Source organism: Chelonia mydas, chromosome 1 (assembly GCF_015237465.2).
Source record: "Chelonia mydas isolate rCheMyd1 chromosome 1, rCheMyd1.pri.v2, whole genome shotgun sequence".
In the NCBI taxonomy this organism is placed as follows: Eukaryota; Metazoa; Chordata; order Testudines; family Cheloniidae; genus Chelonia; species Chelonia mydas.
In genome coordinates this window covers 347,777,519-347,793,584 of record NC_057849.1, presented here as the reverse complement: position 1 = coordinate 347,793,584, position 16,066 = coordinate 347,777,519, and the positions used below count along the sequence as shown (strand labels likewise).

At 50.8% G+C, this 16,066-nt stretch overlaps 1 long non-coding RNA gene across 1 annotated transcript; it reads left to right on the top strand.

Moving 5' to 3' along the window:
• The first annotated feature begins 1,223 nt into the window (after positions 1-1,223).
• On the top strand, positions 1,224-7,928 carry LOC122461607. The gene is made up of 3 exons (XR_006283615.1): positions 1,224-1,278; positions 7,454-7,525; positions 7,691-7,928. It is a non-coding gene; the product is annotated as an uncharacterized LOC122461607 (long non-coding RNA).
• The last annotated feature ends 8,138 nt before the right edge of the window (positions 7,929-16,066 follow it).

The following is a 16,066-nucleotide window of genomic DNA, read 5'->3' as shown; positions in this document are numbered from 1 at the left end:
CCCTGGAACGCGGGAGGAGCCTGGGCGGGGCTCCCAGGGGCGGGGGCGGAGCCTGGGCGGGGGTCCGTGGAGCAGGGGCGGAGCCTGGGCGGGGGCGGGGCTCGCGGGGGCGGGGCCTGGGCACACACCCATCCCAGCTGTGCCATGGAGCATGGGTGTGCGTCCCCCGTGCGCCTGGCAGAGGGGCCCGGCCTGCTGCGGGTTGGCTCTTCGCCATTCGCAGGCAGCCGCCAGCGCCCGTGCCTGCCGCGCCCGCTGCCGCCCTGGCCAGCGACACAGCCGGCGAGATTTCCCGGGGGCCGGGCCCTGCAGTCGCCCCCGGGGCCACAGGCTGCTGTGACTGCAGAACGCTGTACAGGGCAGCGCCTGGCGCAGACCCTGCCGGCACACTGGGTACCTGCCGGAGCACGCCAACGCCCCGCACGCCGGAGCACGCCAATGCCCCGCACGCCAACGCCCCGCACGCCGGAGCACGCCAATGCCCCGCACGCCGGAGCACGCCAATGCCCCGCACGCCAACGCCCCGCACGCCGGAGCACGCCAACGCCCCACACGCCAACGCCCCGCACGCCGGAGCACGCCAACGCCCCGCATGCCAACGCCCCGCACGCCGGAGCACGCCAACGCCCCACACGCCAACGCCCCGCACACCGGAGCACGCCAACACCCCGCACGCCGGAGCACGCCAATGCCCCACATGCCAACGCCCCACACGCCGGAGCACGCCAACGCCCCGCACGCCGGAGCACGCCAACGCCCCGCACGCCAACGCCCCACACGCCGGAGCACGCCAACGCCCCGCACGCCGGAGCACGCCAACGCCCCGCACGCCAACGCCCCGCACACCGGAGCACGCCAACTCCCCGCACGCCGGAGCACGGCAACGCCCCGCACGCCAACGCCCCACACGCCGGAGCACGCCAACGCCCCGCAAGCTGGAGCACGCCAACACTCCGCACGCCAACGCCCCGCACACCGGAGCACGCCAACGCCCCACACGCCAACGCCCCGCACGCTGGAGCACGCCAACACCCCGCACGCCAACGCCCCACACGCCGGAGCACGCCAACGCCCCGCACGCCGGAGCACGCCAACGCCCCGCACGCCAACGCCCCACACGCCGGAGCACACCAACGCCCCGCACGCTAGAGCACGCCAACGCCCCGCACACCGGAGCACGCCAATGCCCCGCACGCCAACGCCCCGCACAGGGCCCTGTAAGCCCAACACCCTGCAGCTTACACTCCTCCAGGCACCCGCTTGGCCCCTAGAGCCCAGGTAGGGCCGGGGCGCAAGGAAGAGGGGGTTGTTGTAATCACTGGGCCTGTAACTTGATCCTAAGTGTGATCTGACCTGTGAAAAGGAAGTGAAAGTTCAGACAGCATCACAATAACCTAGAGTGACAAAGGGAGTCAGAAAGGCGGAAGTAGACCAAACGAAAAGGCCGACTGATAGAACTCCAGGACTGTGTTAAGATCATGCCCAGTAAACAAGAGACGTGTGGGACCAGAAATCAGTGAACCAAAATTGGTGTGTCAGATATTGGTCCTAACTAGTGGACAACATCATGAGGTGACAAGCTATTTAGCTTGTCACTCCCTTTTCATAGAATCATAGAATCATAGAATATCAGGGTTGGAAGGGACCTCAGGAGGTCATCTAGTCCAACCCCCTGCTCAAACCAGGACCAATCCCCAATCAAATCATCCCAGCCAAGGCTTTGTCAAGCCTGACCTTAAAAACTTCCAAGGAAGGAGATTCTACCACCTCCCTAGGTAACGCATTCCAGTGTTTCACCACCCTCTTGGTGAAAAAGCTTTCCTAATATCCAACCTAAATCTCTCCCACTGCAACTTGAGACCATTACTCCTTGTTCTGTCATCTGTTATCAAGGAGAACAGTCTAGATCCATCCTTTTTGGAATCCCCTTTCAGGTAGTTGAAAGCAGCTATCAAATCCCACCTCATTCTTCTCTTCCGCAGACTAAACAATCCCAGTTCCCTCAGCCTCTCCTCATAAGTCATGTGTTCCAGACCCCTAATCATTTTTGTTGCCCTTCGCTGGACTCTCTCCAATTTATCCACGTCCTTTTTGTAGTGTGGGGCCCAAAACTGGACACAGTACTCCAGATGAGGCCTCACCAATGTCGAATAGAGGGGAACGATCACGTCCCTCGATCTGCTCGCTATGCCCCTACTTATACAGCCCAAAATGCCATTGGCCTTCTTGGCAACAAGGGCACACTGCTGACTCATATCCAGCTTCTCGTCCACTGTCACCCCTAGGTCCTTTTCCGCAGAACTGCTGCCTAGCCATTCGGTCCCTAGTCTGTAGCGGTGCATTGGGTTCTTCCGTCCTAAGTGCAGTACCCTGCACTTATCCTTATTGAACCGCATCAGGTTTCTTTTGGCCCAATCCTCCAATTTGTCTAGGTCCCTCTGTATCCTATCCCTGCCCTCCAGCGTATCTACCACTCCTCCCAGTTTAGTATCATCCGCAAATTTGCTGAGAGAGCAATCCACACCATCCTCCAGATCATTTATGAAGATATTGAACAAAACCGGCCCCAGGACCGACCCCTGGGGCACTCCACTTGACACCGGCTGCCAACTAGACATGGAGCCATTGATCACTACCCGTTGAGCCCGACAATCTAGCCAACTTTCTACCCACCTTATAGTGCATTCATCCAGCCCATCCTTCTTTAACTTGCTGACAAGAATACTGTGGGAGACCGTGTCAAAAGCTTTGCTAAAGTCAAGAAACAATACATCCACTGCTTTCCCTTCATCCACAGAATCAGTAATCTCATCATAGAAGGCTATTAGATTAGTCAGGCATGACCTACCCTTGGTGAATCCATGCTGACTGTTCCTGATCACTTTCCTCTCATGTAAGTGCTTCAGGATTGATTCTTTGAGGACCTGCTCCATGATTTTTCCGGGGACTGAGGTGAGGCTGACTGGCCTGTAGTTCCCAGGATCCTCCTTCTTCCCTTTTTTAAAGATTGGCACTACATTAGCCTTTTTCCAGTCATCTGGGACTTCCCCCATTCGCCACGAGTTTTCAAAGATAATGGCCAATGGCTCTGCAATCACAGCCGCCAATTCCTTCAGCACTCTCGGATGCAACTCGTCCGGCCCCATGGACTTGTGCACGTCCAGCTTTTCTAAATAGTCCCTAACCACCTCTTTCTCCACAGAGGGCTGGCCATCTACTCCCCATGTTGTGATGCCCAGTGCAGGAGTCAGGAAGCTGTCCTTGTTAATGAAGACAGAGGCAAAAAAAGCATTGAGCACATTAGCTTTTTCCACATCCTCTGTCACGAGGTTGCCTCCCTCATTCAGTAAGGGGCCCACACTTTCCTTGGCTTTCTTCTTGTTGCCAACATACCTGAAGAAACCCTTCTTCTTACTCTTGACATCTCTTGCTAGCTGCAGCTCCAGGTGCGATTTGGCCCTCCTGATTTCATTCCTACATGCCCGAGCAATATTTTTATACTCTTCCCTGGTCATATGTCCAACCTTCCACTTCTTGTAAGCTTCTTTTTTATGTTTAAGATCCGCTAGGATTTCACCGTTAAGCCAAGCTGGTCGCCTGCCATATTTACTATTCTTTCGACTCATCGGGACGGTTTGTCCCTGTAACCTCAACAGGGATTCCTTGAAATACAGCCAACTCTCCTGGACTCCTTTTCCCTTCATGTTAGTCCCCCAGGGGATCCTACCCATCCGTTCCCTGAGGGAGTCGAAGTCTGCTTTCCTGAAGTCCAGGGTCCGTATCCTGCTGCTTACCTTTCTTCCCTGCGTCAGGATCCTGAACTCAACCAACTCATGGTCACTGCCTCCCAGATTCCCATCCACTTTTGCTTCCCCCACTAATTCTACCCGGTTTGTGAGCAGCAGGTTAAGAAAAGCTCCCCCCCTAGTTGGCTCCTCCAGCACTTGCACCAGGAAATTGTCCCCTACGCTTTCCAAAAACTTCCTGGATTGTCTATGCACCGCTGTATTGCTCTCCCAGCAGATATCAGGAAAATTAAAGTCACCCATGAGAACCAGGGCGTGCGATCTAGTAGCTTCTGCGAGTTGCCGGAAGAAAGCCTCGTCCACCTCATCCCCCTGGTCCGGTGGTCTATAGCAGACTCCCACCACTACATCACTCTTGTTGCTCACACTTCTAAACTTAATTCAGAGACACTCAGGTTTTTCTGCAGTTTCATACCGGAGCTCTGAGCAGTCATACTGCTCCCTTACATACAGTGCTACTCCCCCACCTTTTCTGCCCTGCCTGTCCTTCCTGAACAGTTTATATCCATCCATGACAGTACTCCAGTCATGTGAGTTATCCCACCAAGTCTCTGTTATTCCAATCACATCATAATTCCTTGACATCAAATTCCTTTTGGAGTCCTCAGAAAGAGCCTCTGGGGGGAAAGCTGGCTACCGCAATGCTGGCTGACTGAACGACAAACGAAGGGGCAGGAGGGAGCTTCACCGTCATAGCTGCAACCCTGGGACTCTGGGTTCTACTGTGACAACACAGTCCCTTCTTCGTCCTGATCCTGAGAGGTGTCCTGACAAGGCCAGGTCAGAGATAGGGATCACAATGACATCTTGTGACGGAGGGGGAATTCTCTGTAATATTTTATATGAATACTGTGTGTGCCTCAGTTTCCCCTATGTGCTGCATGGTTAACGGGGGGCGGGGGGGGGGGGAAGGTTGCAGAGTTCCAGATGTGACTGATGCCTGGCCATCTGGGGCCTGGGACCCATGTCCATGGACAGTCCAAGATGACAATGGCCACTCCAATTGCGTGGACATTTGGTGCCTAGCAACTAATGACCATGGACAGCCACCCCCTCTGCAGGAAGCCAGCTGTGTTTGCCCAGGAACAAGAACAAGGACTGAGGAGGGGCCCGGTGGGGGGTTGTTAAGTTTGGGCTACTGGAAGCAGGAGTCTCCTGAAGTGGGACAGAAGAGAGGTCAGAGGGCTCTGGGCTGCCCAAGATGGACCAAGCAGTAACTTCCTATTCTCTGAGCTAACCAAGGGTGGTCTACACCATGTTCCAGACATCTAATAAACCCGACTGTTTTTACCACGCTGGCTGAATGTCACTGCAGATGCTGGAGGTGGATGCACTGCTCCCTTTGGGTGTATAAGTCTCTCTCCAGTGCCCAGCTCAGGACGACTTGCTGCAGGGAGCTCACAACATGAAGCAGGGGTGCTGAAGGCTTCAAGGGTTGGACCAAAGAGGTGGTGAAGCCGAGTGGCTTGCCCTAGCGACAGAGCGAGACCTAAGGGGGCTGGCACACTGAAGGGGTCTCCCAGGGACTGCTCCAGAGCTGCTCCAGAGCACTGGGTCTGTGGCTCCGTGACACACCTCCACCAGCTCTGGTTAAATCCCAATCATCACCTGGGATATGACACTTTGTCCTCCCTCCCTTCCGTGTGTCCTTTTCTCCCCCTACCTTAGCTTTTTTTTTTTTTTCTTTCCCATCTCTCTCCTTTTTCCTTCTGTCTAATCAGAGTCTGGCTTAGCCAGCCAGGACTGTCTATTTTGCAACACTGTGACCAGAAAAACAGTTAAAAGCAATGCCCCAAACAGCCCTACGCTTATACAAGTTTGCCAGGTCTCAGACTGGCTGATAAAACCATGTGCTGGCCTGTGTTTCCAGCAGTGAGCTTACAAATGAGAGTCAAAGCTAAAGACATGTAAGCAAAAAGAAAAAGAATACTTGTGGCACCTTAGAGACTAACCAATTTATTTGAGTATAAGCTTTCGTGAGCTACAGCTCACTTCATCGGATGCATCGGAAGTGAGCTGTAGCTCACGAAAGCTTATGCTCAAATAAATTGGTTAGTCGCTAAGGTGCCACAAGTACTCCTTTTCTTTTTGCGGATACAGACTAACACGGCTGTTACTCTGAAACCTGACATGTAAGCAGTGTCAGGAGGAGCTCCACCCTGACACCTGGTGGTGAGGTGTGGCAAGTTGTGGAAAAGAACTTCAGGGGCTGATCTCATATGCATAGGCACACCCACCCCACCTAGAATGAGGCCATAGCTGCCCACATTTGGCTGCTGTGGGATCCCCAGTGTCCCTGTTATTGGGGCAGGAAGAATAAATTGTTATTATCCTGATAATGGGAACTGTGCTTGGAACTGTACTTGGCCTTTTGTTATGATGGAGGGACTCGCCATCACCTAAGTAGCACTCGCTAGGCAAGGGTCATGGGTTCCAAAACTCTGTGAATTGAGAGAGGCTGGGGACAAGTATTGATAGTTAGTGGCATGGGCCCCTTGGGGAGGGCCTTATGTGCTAATTGAACTTTCTTCTCTCTCCACTGTGGAATATCAGAGCTAATTTTGATTCCATGAGGAGTCTAGTTACAGGCTGCTGAGCTGAATTCACTTTGAGCTAATAGTGCACCAGCACTGAGGCTCCCCTACTACAAGCTGAATTCACCTAACAGCTGAAATCATTGAGTGTTGTGTTAAGTAGTGGGGGAGCCAGAAGATATATTGTGGAGCATCTTGCATAATGACAGGTTTCAGAGTAGCAGCCGTGTTAGTCTGTATTCGCAAAAAGAAAAGGAGTACTTGTGGCACCTTAGAGACTAACCAATTTATTTGAGCATAAGCTTTCGTATTGTGGAGCAGTTTGCAGGAGGGCTGGAGTGCCTTGTGGACAGGCTGGTGGAGCAGTTCATAGGACAGCAGGAGCTGCTTGTGGGACGCGGAGCCGAGCGAAGCAGTTTGTGGGGCAGCTGGTGGAGCGGAGCGGAGCAAAGGCCTATGGAGCTGTGGGACGGTCAGCTTCAGATCATGTAAGGTGCCCCTTACCTCTCTCTTTCCCCCGCCCCCGATCTCCACCCACCTTGGGAGGTAAAGCTCTGCAGATAAACTTTTGAACTCTGGGGTTGCCCTGACCAGGGACAGAGACTTTTGGGTCACTGGACTTTTGGGACTTTGGGTGATTTGGGGTTGCTGGACTCAAGAACCCAAGGGAAAGGACACGCCCCAATTTGCTTGGGGTGGGTTTTTTGCTCATGGGTTGTGTTATGAATCCTGTTGGTGGTGTTTCCCCAACATAATGCCACATTGTTTCTCTCTGTTATTAAAAGGCTTTTTGCTACGCTCAGACTCTGTGCTTGCGGGAGGGGAAGTATTGCCTCTTGGAGGTGCCCAGCGGGGGTGGTATATATTTGTCCTAGGTCACTGGGTGGGGGATCGAGCCGGTTTGCATTGTGTTATTGGAATGGATCCCCTAGATACTGAACCCGGCCCTTGTTGCTGCCAACTCTGACGGGCAGAAGAGTTACAGACAGAAGCTGCATTTCCAGTCTTTGCTGCTCTTCCCCCTTGTCTATACCTTGTTAGTCTTCAGGAAATGAGATTGGATTTTAACAACAGCCCCAGCCCATCTCAACTCACCTCTTCTCTTCTCCCCAGAAGGCCAGTGCTTATCATCGAAGAGACTCTCAGATGTGGGGGGTTTCCTGTAAAGACTCTCTCCAGCTCATGGTAAGGGAAACAAGAAAGACTGTTAAAATAAAACCCTCACGTGTGCACCCAGTTGCCAAGTGACCAGATCGCTGTTGATGACCTGTCCTCTCCATCATTCACCACTCCCCGAGTCTTTGGCTCAGTTGCAAACTTTATTAGTGATGATTTTATGTTTTCTTCCAGGTCTCTGGGAACACAGGGCAACTCCAGCCGTGTGGCGGGTTTTGCTTCACTTTCATTTAACATTATAATTAGCTGCTTCTCCAGAGATGTTCAGCCAAGTCCCCTGGGCGAGTGTGTGGATTAAATGTTCTCTGCCTGATGCCACAGGCTTTGTGCTAATTCCCAGCTGGATGCATTCCCAGTGAGGTACCGTGTCCTTCAAACCAAGGTGCCAGGCCCCTGCTGGGAGGGGGTGGGGGGGAAGACAAGGCAGAGAGTTGTCATTCCAGCACTGCAGCTAGAGCAGCCCCAACCTCTGCATGCCTAGCTGGATGATCTGGGGAAGCACCAGGCTGGTTTTGATCCCTCACCTCCGGACAGGGTGGGCTGTTTATGCCGGCTTAGCTTGCTCTGCTACTCATGGCTCGTGCTACTCAGAGTCAGTGGGTCTGAAATTAGCCAAGCTGTGCGCTGGGTCTGTTGCTCTTTACACAGCAAATATAATTGGAAGAAACCACACGGGCACAGTGGGCTCAAATCACCCTGTCTGCCTAACCATGGACACCATGCGAGCCTAGCTACACCCAGCCTTGCCTCTCCGCAGGGACTGCGGGGGTTGGAACAGAGAAGACAGAGAGCGCCACTGGAGTGCTCACAGACTACTTCAAGGGATACTGGCCAATTCTTATAGACTACAGAGAGAGACTGAACTGGGAGCCAGGGGACCTGTAGGGGGAGTTCAGATCTGACACCCCAAGGGCTGGTCAGAATCCAGGGGGTCCAGCACCCCCCACCCCCCCAGGCTGGCCCTAGCTATGGGAATGTTCCTCAGAGTCCACACCCAAAGTTCCCCGTGAGCCGTGACCAGAACCCCTACCCTTCTCAGAAAGCACCCTCCAGGCCCTCTTCTCCGAACCACCCCAGCAACAGCTGGTCCAGCTTTGTTCTCTCTCTTTTTTCTACGAAAAGTGGCTCTTTGATTCAACAGAAAATTTCTTGCAAAAATGTCATTTAATGTTGGGATGGGGGTGGGGGGAGGTAGCTCCCTTTTGTGGACACCCAGTCAGCCAGTTAGCTATAAAATCCCTCTTGGTAGCTGTTCTCTACTTGCTTTACCTGTAAAGCAGGGGTCTCAAAGTCCCGGCCCACGGGCCATCTGCAGCCTGAGAACCTCCCCACTGCAGCCCGCGGAGGAGAGACCCATGCAGACATGCTGGCGGCTCTGTCTGCTGCAGGCGCCGCCCCCCCAGCTCCCATTGGCTGGGGAGAGGGACAGAGATACCATCACTAGTCGCCAGGCAGAGTCAGCCACGGAGGCAGCGTCACTTTTTCCCGCAATGAATATAAACAAGTCCAAATCCTGAACACAGCAGTCTGACGCCCACCTCGCGGCAGCCCGAAGGTGTCAGCTGCTCCCTCACGGAGGCCAAACATCAACAACCGGACAGAGCCGAAGCGTTGCCGGGTGTCTGGCCAACCCTAAAAACTCTCAGGCAGGCGAAGAAGTGTATAACGTTGTATGACAGTGTTATTATTTCGAAGACTAGAAGAAGAAGAAGAAACAATACAAGATAAACATTTTCTTGTCTGAACACCATCTTCAGTGACATTATTGGCCCGCTAGGAGGACTTGAGGACTGGCCCTAAGGTAAACTGAGTTTGAGACCCCTGCTGTAAAGGGTTAAAAAGTCTCGCTGCTATGCACAGGTGAAAGGCAGTGAGTGGGCACCTGGCCAAAAGGGCCAACGGGAAGGCCAGGACTTTTTTAACATTGAAACAAGACTCCCCTTCTGTCTGTCTGTGGTTGTTCTCCTGGAGAGGAGACACAGAGCAGCAGTGCTGTAAGAAGCTTGCGCCAGGTATGAAAAATCATTAAATCATACAAAGAAACTACCCATTTTGAAACCCCAAATATGTGAGTAGGTCAGGGAATGTCGAGGGAGATGTGATGAGGTTTGTCTCTTTGATTTCTTCATGGCTTGTGGACTCCTCTGTGCTAAACCCAGGTGCTTTCATTTTACTTGTAAGCTTAAGTTCCAGATGCATTTTCTTTCTTTTTGTTTTTAATAAAATTTACCATTTTTAAGAACAGGATTGGATTTTTGTGTCTGTGACGCTCTGTACCTCGGGGAACACGCTACACCCCCATGTTCATCTTTATAAAATGATTGTGGGGTATCCAATGCAAAGTTTGTCATGTTGGGAGTCTTTGGAAGGCTCATAATGCACTGAGCATGGTTGTTATAGTGATGTTGTAGTAATTGTTACAGTAATGTTATAATAAGGTTATAATTTCATGTATACAGTTATGAGGCTGAAAATGTGTCCTCATGGCTTAAAACAAGCCCAGGCAAAACTCTCCAGGAACAGAGGGGCAGTTCACACCTCATCAGGGCATGTATGGGACAAACCCAGCCCAGCCTCACAGGAGCAAACGATACTGACCTAGGCAGCAGCTGACCTAGGCAGCAGCAAAGGATCTGTTGGACTCTCGAGTGAGTCACCCCCCTTCCTTTGGTCAGTTTGGGACTCTCACGGAGTCCCTGGGCGATGCTCTGGAACTGCTCCCTACGAAGCCATTCAGGACTCTGGGGAAGTCTCCTCTCTGGGAGCAGAGTGTCTGCAGGACACACAGCTCACACAGCTTCCACCTTCCTGGGTCTGACCTCAGAGCATTCAGCGTCCTCTGCCCCTCCGTGCGCTTCCCCCAGCGAGTCCGCCCAGGCGGGGTCCTGGGGAAGCCAGAGGGTCCTGCCCCCCAACTCCGCAGTCAGACATGACTCTCAGCCAGCCAGTAAAACAGAAGGTTTATTAGATGACAGGAACATGGTCTAAAACAGAGCTTGTAGGTGCAGAGAACAGGACCCCTCAGCTGGGTCCATTTTGGGGGGCAGTGAGCCAGACAACCCCATCTTCCCTTCACTTCATGTCCCCAACCAGCCCCAAACTGAAACTCCCTCCAGCCCCTCCTCCTCTGGGCTTTGTCCCTTTCCCCGGCCAGGAGGTCACCTGATTCCTTTGTTCTCCAACCCTTTAGCTCTCACCTTGCAGGGGGGAAGGGCCAGGCCATCAGTTGCCAGTAAACAGGGTGTCGGCCATTCTCTGTGTCCAGACCCCTGCACACACCTGCCCTCTAGGGCTCTGCAAGGATCATACACCCTTATCCCACCGCCTAGATACTTAAGAACTGCCTAGGGGAAACTGAGGCACCCCCACACTATTCAGAGGAAACATTAAGAACAGTCCCTCTTCGTCACAGGGACTACGATGAGATAATGCTCACCTGACCCTGAAGTGGGGTGTGGGGGCAAAGCCAAGAGGGAAGAAAGAACATGATAAAAGGGAGAGACATTTTGCCAGGCTCTGTCTCTCTTCCACCTACAGCTACAGACACCACCACCACCAAGAGACTGAAATGCTGATCAGAGGGGAGAGCCTGACTGAAAAGTGACCAGCCAGCCTGTGGTGAGAAGCGTCTATGTTTGTAAGGGCACTGAAGGTGTTAAGATCAGCTTAGAATGCGTTTTGCTTTTATTTCATTTGACCAAATCCGACTTGTTTTGCTTTGACTTATAATCACTTAAAATCTATCTTTATATTTAATAAATCTGTATGTTTGTTCTACCTGAAGCCGTGTGTTTGTTTTGAAGTATGTCAGAGGCTCCCCTTGGGATAACAAGCCTGGTACATATCAATTTCTTTGTTAAACTGACAAACTCTTATAAGCTTGCAGCGTCCAGCAGACATAACTGGACACTGCAAGATGCAGGTTCCTAGGGTTGTGTCTGGGACCGGAGATATTGGCTCGTGTCATTTGGTGGCAAGTAGCTGGGAGCAGCTTACATGCCAGAGGCCGTACGTGAACAGCCCAGGAGTGGGGGTTCTCACAGCAGAGCAGGGTCAGGCTGGCTCCCAGAGGTAAGGATTGGGGTGGCCTAGCCGATCACCAGTCTAGATAACACCAGAGGGGAACATAAGAATGGCCTTACTGGGTCAGACCAAAGGTCCATCCAGCCCAGTATCCTGTCTACCGACAGTGGCCAATGCCAGGTGCCCCAGAGGGAGTGAACCTAACAGGTAATGATCAAGTGATCTCTCTCCTGACATCCATCTCCACCCTCTGACAAACAGAGGCTAGGGACACCATTCCTTACCCATCCTGGCTAATAGCCATTAATGGACTTAGAACTAGATAAATTCATGGAGGTTCTTTTAAACCCTGTTATAGTCCTAGCCTTCACAACCTCCTCGGGCAAGGAGTTCCACACGTTGACTGTGCGCTGAGTGAAGAAGAACTTCCTTTTATTTGTTTTAAACCTGCTGCCCATTAGTTTCATTTGGTGGCCCCTAGTTCTTATATTATGGGAACAAGTAAATAACTTTTCCTTATTCACTTTCTCCACACCACTCATGATTTTATAGACCTCTGTCATATCCCCCCTTAATCTCCTCTTTTCCAAGCTGAAAAGTCCTAGCCTCTTTAATCGCTCCTCATAGGGGACTCATTCAAAACCCCTAATCATTTTAGTTGCCCTTCTCTGAACCTTTTCTAATGCCAGTATATCTTTTTTGAGATGAGGAGACCACATCTGTACGCAGTATTCAAGATGTGGGCGTACCATGGATTTATATAAGGGCAATAAGATATTCTCCGTCTTATTCTCTATCCCTTTTTTAATGATTCCTAACATCCCGTTTCGTTTTTTGACTGCCACTGCACACTGCGTGGATGTCTTCAGAGAACTATCCACGATGACTCCAAGATCTTTCTCCCAATCAATTGTAGCTAAATTAGCCCCCATCATAGTGCATGTATAGTTAGGGTTATTTTTTCCATTGTGCATTACTTTACATTTATCCACATTAAACTTCATTTGCCATTTTGTTGCCCAGTCACTTAGTTTTGTGAGATCTTTTTGAAGTTCTTCACAGTCTGCTTTGGTCTTAACTATCTTGAGCAGTTTAGTATCGTCTGCAAACTTTGCCACCTCATTGTTTACCCCTTTCTCCAGATCATTTTTGAATAAATTGAATAGGATTGGTCCTAGGACTGACCCTTAGGGAACACCACTAGTTACCCCTCTCCATTCTGAAAATTTACCATTTATTCCTACCCTTTGTTCCCTGTCTTTTAACCAGTTCTCAGTCCATGAGAGGATCTTCCCTCCTATCCCATGACAACTTAATTTACAAAAAGAAAAAGGAGTACTTGTGGCACCTTAGAGACTAACAAATTTATTTGAGCATAAGCTTTCGTGAGCTACAGTGAGCTGTAGCTCACGAAAGCTTATGCTCAAATAAATTTGTTAGTCTCTAAGGTGCCACTAGTACTCCTTTTCTTTTTGCAAATACAGACTAACACGGCTGCTACTCTGAAACTTAATTTATGTTCATCACAGTGGCGCAGTGAGCAGGGAGTATGTACGGCTTGTTACTCCAAGTGAAGTTCACATTTAAAGCACTGATATTTGTGATTTTAAGTGAGTCTTAAGTGCAGTGGCTAAGGACAGTCAGGGAGGAAGCTGCACACAGAAGGGCCATGGAAGAGAAAGAGAGTGAAAACACCAAGTGGATCTGCTAAAGAAGCAGAACCAGAACCCCCCGACCCCAATGACTCCCATCACTCCAAAAATCCAGAAGTGGGAACACTTATGTCCTGATACAGTGAGGAGGATGATATTGCTGTATATCAGACTACCTTCGACAGGCTGTATGTGATACATGAAATCCCGGATGATAAGAGAGTTCCTACCCTGATTGTGAAATTAACTGGTAAAGCTCAAAATGTATTCAACAGAATGCCTATTGAAGATGCTTTAGACTATTGTAAATTTAAAGATACTCTTTAGTGAAGTTTTCAGATTACCCTGAAACATATAGAGTTAGATTTAGGAAACTTAAGAGGGACATTGGGATGAGTGATGGGGAATATGTGAACAACATGGAAGATTTGTTGGGAAAATGGGTGAGGGGCAAAGAGGTGGCAGGTTTTGAGGGAATGCTGGATCTTGTTGCTCAAGGGCATTTCCTAGGCACATGTGAGGCGGACGTGACCCAGTGTCTGTGGGACAAAGCTGGAAAGTCTGGGGAGGAGCTGGCCCTTTTAGCTGATGCCTTTGAACAGAATCAGGCGTCTATTGAGGGCAGGCCACAGAAAGAGGGGTTTAAAACTGAATCATAGAATATCAGGGTTGGAAGGGACCTTAGGAGGTCATCTTGTCCAACCCCTGCTCAAAGCAGGACCAATCCCCAACTAAATCATCCCAGCCAGGGCTTTGTCAAGCCTGACCTTAAAAACCTCTAAGGAAGGAGATTCCACCACCTCCCTAGGTAACGCATTCCAGTGTTTCACCACCCTCCTGGTGAAAAAGTTTTTCCTAATATCCAACCTAAACCTCCCCCACTGCAACTTGAGACCATTACTCCTTGTCCTGTCATCTGCTATCACTGAGAACAGTCTAGATCCATCCTCTTTGGAACCCCCTTTCAGGTAGCTGAAAGCAGCTATCAAATCCCCCCTCATTCTTCTCTTCTTCAGACTAAACAATCCCAGTTCCCTCCGCCTCTCCTCATAAGTCATGTGTTCCAGACCCCTAATCATTTTTGTTGCCCTTCGCTGGACTCTCTCCAATTTTTCCACATCCTTCTTGTAGTGTGGGGCCCAAAACTGGACACAGTACTCCAGATGAGGCCTCACCAATGTCGAATAGAGGGGAACGATCACATCCCTCGATCTGCTGGCAATGCCCCTACCTATACATCCCAAAATGCCATTGGCCTTCTTGGCAACAAGGGCACACTGCTGACTCATATCCAGCTTCTCGTCCACTGTCACCCCTAGGTCCTTTTCTGCAGAACTGCTGCCTAGCCATTCAGTCCCTAGTCTGTAGCGGTGCATTGGGTTCTTCAGTCCTAAGTGCAGGACCCTGCACTTATCCTTATTGAACCTCATCAGATTTCTTTTGGCCCAATCCTCCAATTTGTCTAGGTCCCTCTGTATCCTATCCCTGCCCTCCAGCGTATCTACCACTCCTCCCAGTTTAGTATCATCCGCAAATTTGCTGAGAGTGCAATCCACACCATCCTCCAGATCATTTATGAAGATCTTGAACAAAACCGCCCCAGGACCGACCCCTGGGGCACTCCACTTGACACCGGCTGCCAACTAAACATGGAGCCATTGATCACTACCCGTTGAGCCCGACAATCTAGCCAGCTTTCTACCCACCTTATAGTGCATTCATCCAGCCCATACTTCTTTAACTTGCTGACAAGAATACTGTGTCAAAAGCTTTGCTAAAGTCAAGAAACAACACGTCCACTGCTTTCCCTTCATCCACAGAACTAGTAATCTCATCATAGAAGGCGATTAGATTAGTCAGGCATGACCTTCCCTTGGTGAATCCATGCTGAATGTTCCTGATCACTTTCCTCTCATGTAAGTGCTTCAGAATTGATTCTTTGAGGACCTGCTCCATGATTTTTTCCGGGGACTGAGGTGAGGCTGACTGGCCTGTAGTTCCCAGGATCCTCCTTCTTCCCTTTTTTAAAGATTGGCACTACATTAGCCTTTTTCCAGTCATCAGGGACTTCCCCCGTTCGCCACAAGTTTTCAAAGATAATGGCCAATGGCTCTGCAATCACAGCCGCCAATTCCTTTAGCACTCTCGGATGCAACTCGTCTGGCCCCATGGACTTGTGTACGTCCAGCTTTTCTAAATAGTCCCTAACCACCTCTTTCTCCACAGAGGGCTGGCCATCTACTCCCCATGTTGTGATGCCCAGCGCAGCAGTCTGGGAGCTGACCTTGTTAGTGAAGACAGAGGCAAAAAAAGCATTGAGTACATTAGCTTTTTCCACATCCTCTGTCACGAGGTTGCCTCCCTCATTCAGTAAGGGGCCCACACTTTCCTTGGCTTTCTTCTTGTTGCCAACATACCTGAAGAAACCCTTCTTCTTACTCTTGACATCTCTTGCTAGCTGCAGCTCCAGGTGCGATTTGGCCCTCCTGATTTCATTCCTACATGCCCGAGCAATATTTTTATACACTTCCCTGGTCATATGTCCAACCTTCCACTTCCTGTAAGCTTCTTTTTTATGTTTAAGATCCGCTAGGATTTCACCGTTAAGCCAAGCTGGTCGCCTGCCATATTTACTATTCTTTCGACTCATCGGGATGGTTTGTCCCTGTAACCTCAACAGGGATTCCTTGAAATACAGCCAGCTCTCCTGGACTCCCTTCCCCTTCATGTTAGTCCCCCAGGGGATCCTACCCATCCGTTCCCTGAGGGAGTCGAAGTCTGCTTTCCTGAAGTCCAGGGTCCGTATCCTGCTGCTTACCTTTCTTCCCTGTGGCAGGATCCTGAACTCAACCAACTCATGGTCACTGCCTCCCAG